We start from the raw sequence: 5,741 nt of genomic DNA on the forward strand, positions 1-5,741 counted from the left end.
TTTAAGGGAGTTGGTATGCACCCCTAGCAACGCGCTCTGTGATTGGCTGATAGTAAAATGTGGTAATTTGTTACATCAGTTACCTTGTTATTCACATCAACAAGGGAACCAGAAAGTAATTTAGGTTTGGGGTGGTTTGGGCGTTTGTTGGAGTTGTGAGGGTTGCTGGAACTGTGGAGTTGTGAGGGTTGTAGGGGTTGTGTGGTTGTTGGGGTTGTTTGGGTTGTGGGTGTTGTGAGGGTTGTGGGGGTTGTGAGGGTTGTGAGGGTTGTAGGGATTGTGAGGGTTGTGTGGTTGTTGGGGTTGTTTGGGTTGTGGGTGTTGTGAGGGTTGTAGGGGTTGTGGGGGTTGTGGGTGTTGTGAGGGTTGTGTGGGTTGTTGGGGTTTTGGATGTTGTGAGGGTTGTAGGGGTTGTGAGGGTTTTAGGGGTTGTTGGGGTTGTTGGGGTTGTGAGGGTTGTAGGGGTTGTAGGGGTTGTGAGGGTTGTAGGGGGTGTGGGGGTTGTAGGGGTTGCTGGTGTTGTGGGTGTTTTGAGGGTTGTAGGAGTTGTGAGGAATGTAGGGGTTGTGAGTGTTGTGTGGGTTGTGAGGGTTGTGGGGGTTGGTGGTAGGGCGACGCAGTTGTTAAGGACAAAAGTATTCATGATATCAATGTAGCTTTCTTTCAGTGCAAACTCTCACAATATACTCTCCGTTTCAAGAACCCTTTATTTAGCTTATCAATTTGCAAGCTCATCTTATTTTTAAGTCAACCACAAATATATCCGAAGCGCCAGCTCTTATTTTTCTGATTCCTTGGAGATAATTTCGGGCGAAGGGCAAATATCTGCGCCCCTGCAACTCATTTGTCGAACAAATTGACGTCACTTTTTGTGGGAAAATTGAAGTCATCTAAGCAGCTTGTCAGTTAGAAGGATGACTTTCATTCATTTTTGGTGAAATTGCAATATTAGTATCCATTTTCTGTAACACAAATCGTTTACCTTTTATCATCTTTACCCTTATGACTTCCTACAACAGAAGTAATAAAATGAAGAGAACACAATTGATTAAAAAAATTAACAATGAAGGGCTTGAGAAAATTGACTCTCTGGGCCCGTGAAACTAGGCCAATAAGGGGTAATACAGGGCTCGCTTCCCAAAAGGCTGAGTAGCGCTAATCTAGGATTAATCATGGTTTAATGCAGGAGTAAACGATGTTCAGGAATTGTTTGACAGTTCAAACCCGATAACTTTTAAAGCTTCGATGCTTTCATTACCGAGGATAGGATAAGATAGGATAGCTGCAATAATTAGTGCAATAATTACAGAGGTGTACATTTGTAGAATTTATACAACTAGACAAAGTTATATTTAGCTCACCCTTACATTCAATTTGCCATGTGGAACACAAACACAATTTTAAGACTGAATGGTTTGGATTTCTGAAATTCACATGCACTAGTCTATAGGTTTTTGATCACTGTGGATGCGATCATTGCCACTGCACTATCAATGCTCCTTGTCTTTTTTAATTAACTTTTTTAAACCTAAGAGGAAGATAACTGAATGAAAGACCAATGAAAAGGAGGGTAACGCTAAAAAGACTTTTATATACCTGATCTGAAATGCATCAGTAGCCATTTCCTTGGTGGCCTATATGATTTAGTATCAGGCAATGCCCTTGCCCCCCAGCCTCAAAATCCTGTGTCAAATGCTTGTAATAAGCATTAATAAATTTGTTGGTACAACCGAAGAACAACGCAAAGGCGCCACCCTTAAACTCCTGATGCAAAACAGTCAAAAGCTTTTGTTTGGAGTCAAAAGCACTTGTTGGTAAGACAACTTCTCTACAATGTAAAAGGGCATATTTATATGGTTAACATAGGTGTAAACAAAAGGAGGAACAAATCATAGTAGTATAAACTGGCCATTTTTTTTATTTGCTTTAGTGTTACTGAAGTGGAGCCCTGCCATATCACGACCCGGTTAATACAACCAGTACCCTATTATTAAGACCATTCTTTTCACTAGTAGGTTGCGTATGTGATTTGTAACACATCAGTTGATGGTTTCAAACTCTGGTTGTTTACAGTGATTGGTCAATTAAGTTGTGATGTTATTGGTCCCCTGTCACTTACAACTTTATAAAGTGAGTTAGTTGATAGCAGTCAGCAGAATACGTGTGTCCTCTGATGTTGGCGTATGGTCGTCTGCAGAAGCCGGATCGAATCAGCCACGTCATCCCCTTTCATAAACGCCTTTTGGCGCGTATTCCATGGTAGAGCTGCCTCTAACCGGGAAGCAAGGATCTTATGGAAACACCGCAAGATGTTGTAATTGGGTGGTGTTTCTCGGGTGACGTGGTGCCCTGCTCTTTAGCGATCAGGACAGTCACCCCGCAGCATAACCTGCCAGCAGCCACACATTAAAGTGGGCCGCCACCTCATCCCGCCTTAGCCTTTTCAATTCACCAAGGGATCGGCGATTCGGCCCAGGAACCCCGTCAGACATCCCTTTGATTGCTCCGGTCACATCCTCGATGGTAATAGGTTTGACCAGATCCCACTCAACCAGCCCTTTTAGAGGAGGTCTACGACCGACGTGCAAGGATGGCTGTTGGAATATCCCACACCAGCCTTTATCTAAATTCGTATAAAAAATCTCCTGTCATGCATTTCTCGCGCATATCTCTGCGCGCATGAAAAATGCAATAATAATAAAAATAATAATAATACCAATATAAATAACAATAACAATGATCATTTGTCGTTTGTCTACAGTTTTATTTGGTTTGGGCGATAGTTTGAGAAAACTGTGTTTAAATAAAAATTCTTGCTACACAAACAAATATCTCCCAAACGCTGATAAAATAATGTATCCTTATTTTCTCAATGATTTAGAGAAGCTCAAAAAAAGTTCCCGTTTCACAGCAAACCCAAGAATAATGGTTTGATTTTGTCCAACAGTAGTCAACAAATAGCAGGAATGCATTATGGAGCAAGGAAATCAACTACCGGGGTGTCTCATATGAAAGGAACGGTGATGCTCATTGGAAACTTTGAATTAAACCCCTAAATAGAGACCAATAGTGGGTGTTGTCCAAACTTTTTTTTACCCTTAAGACGAATTAAATATATACAAATTAAATATATTTGTTTATATTTCTTCATGTGCAACCCTAAATGAGACCTTCGTGGGTAAATATAATGGCATTTTGTCCAGAACACCCTAAGTGAGACCAAAATCCATGTCCCCCATGGTTCTTGGTTCAGGGTTCATTAGCCCCATGTGAGCAATCTTTGTTATTCCAAGGCTCCCAAGGTTTCAAACAAATCATCTGTAGATAATGAAATGTCTCTGTATAAACTGCATAAGTAATTCATTACCCAGCGTTGTAGGTGCTATTTCTTCGAACGCTGCACGCGTTTCAGCGTCGCTGGTTAACAACATTCTTCCCAGAATTGCTGAAACGCCTTCAAAGACTGGATCACCACAGGCTTTATGATGCGTGCTTAATGTGGATTGGCAACTGAGAGAATAACTAGCCAGATCAAGAAGATCTGAAATTAACTGCGGTACAAGCTTACTTTTCGAAGGCACTGCGTGCAAAATAGCAAGGTTGTCGCAAATTTTGTCTGCAAGCTGTTGGATGGAAGACTGTTAGACCATTTGACAGCCAGGTTGGAGTACGAAGAAGTAAAGACACCAGTAGAGGGCTGGAACCTAGGAGAGAGAGCAGTTTGAACTGCACAAGAAGGTAAAGGGACTCTGATATCCTTTGCGAGAGCTCCCCAACATCACATAAACTAACTGCCTGTAGGCTACATGCCTACTCTTTTTGTGGTCAGGTCCCTCATAGGCTGAGGTGCCATATTGCTGCTTATATTGTAGCCTGCAATAACCAGTAATGAAGGGAGACCACATGGAAGCCAGGGTGATGTACTATGCAGTGTGGTAGCTCTTTAAGCTGCTCTACCTCAACATCCTCTAAGTTTTTTCGTAAAACATCTGCAGCAGATGTTCTCTTGCTCTCTCCACATCTGCTGGCAGTTCACACACAGGCACCTTGTAAACAGTGATAATCACTATCTAAAAAATTATGAGGGACAAGTGAGTACTATTTCCGTAGCCTTAGACTGAGTTGCCAAATAGCCCTCTCCAAAAAGAGAAAAAAAAGGAACAAATCTCAGTCGTCGTCACCATGTTAAAGGGGCAGTATAATAGGAGATCGATGGGAGATATCATGATTTTTTGTCAAAATTCACTAAATTTGAACTTTGAACTCTGTGTTAATTTCTCAATCGCTAATTTAAAGAAATATTAATAGTAATTCTAAGACAAAAGGTTGAACCAAAATGTAGTACAATCGGCGATTTTTAGTGCGTTACAACAGCAAAATTTGAAAACGTCCACCAGACGTTTTCAAATTTGAATCCCTCTCTATCTTGGTCATCTGCCGGCAAAAATATCCTTGGATAGTTTCTTTGCATTTTGATAGTCTTTTAATGGAGTTTTGTCATTATATCTTGGCTGCTATCAACCGAATAGCGTCTTTCTGATGTTCAATGTTACTAAAAATAGTGTGATACTGTCCCTTGAATGTTTTATTTATGCGCTTATTTGGTATGCTAAACAAAGGAAGCCATCGCGTTACAGGCTAGTTAGTACATAAGGAACTTTTGAAGAAGCAAACTAATTTAAAAAAATTCATCGTTTTATTCTAGCTTGGAAACATGGATGAACCTGACATAAAACATCCTATTTTTGTGTAGACATAATGAATAGTAAATGACAAGTACAGTCGAACCTCCACTAACGGCCACCTCTCCACAACGGCCACCTCTCTATAACGGCCACTTTTTTATGTCCCGGCGGACAGTCCATACATTAGCTCTTGTTTAAACCTCTCTACAACGGCCACCTCTCTACAACGGCAACGGCCACTAAAGCGCGTCCCCAACTGTCAAAATAACCTCTCGACAACGGCAAGTATACAGTTCTTTTTCATGTGTAAAAACCTTTTTCTATTAACTGATGCATTATTCGACATTTGTTTGCGGAAAATTACGTTTCTGTATCCATTTTAATGATATACGTATTTTAATTGTGTGCCATTTATATGCTGCAGTAAGCATAAATTGTCTACGATAATATAGCGGATGTTGCGAACCTTGCTCGTTTCGTCTTTCCGGTTAACATTTTGATTCGAAACATTAGTTACGTTTTATTGTGTTTTTTCATCTATATATATTATTTAAGATTGGATTGTCATTATAGGCTACAGTAAGCATGCACTTGGCACAATAAACATGTTGTACTTCCCGAAAAAAGGTGTCATATTACACTCCCACCTCCCCATAACGGCCACCTCTCCACAACGGCCACTTTCTTCTGTCCCCAAGGTGGCCGTTGTAGAGAGGTTCAACTGTAAAAGGGAAATTTGGTCATGTGGTGCAAATATTGACGTTTGCCATAAATGTGATTCTAAATCTCTCGATTTTCTCAGGCGTTTGAACGTCCACATTTTGTGGTCTGACGCCTGTTGGTCATCATGATGTTCTTTAATCATTTCTGCCCTTGCATCTTTTGTGTATAGTTCAAAACTGTTGGACATCCTGAAACATAAAATGGAACAGTGAGTGTAGTCAATTTTACTGATTTCAGTTTTAAAAGGCAAAACTAGAGTCAAGCGAAGTAGTTATCAGTCAGATTATTGAAGTGATAATTAAAATTAAATTATACAATGGCAGGTGTAATTCT

The sequence above is a fragment of the Pavona decussata genome, unplaced genomic scaffold, assembly GCF_977016875.1.
Source record: "Pavona decussata unplaced genomic scaffold, jaPavDecu1.1 SCAFFOLD_156, whole genome shotgun sequence".
NCBI lineage: Eukaryota > Metazoa > Cnidaria > Anthozoa > Scleractinia > Agariciidae > Pavona > Pavona decussata.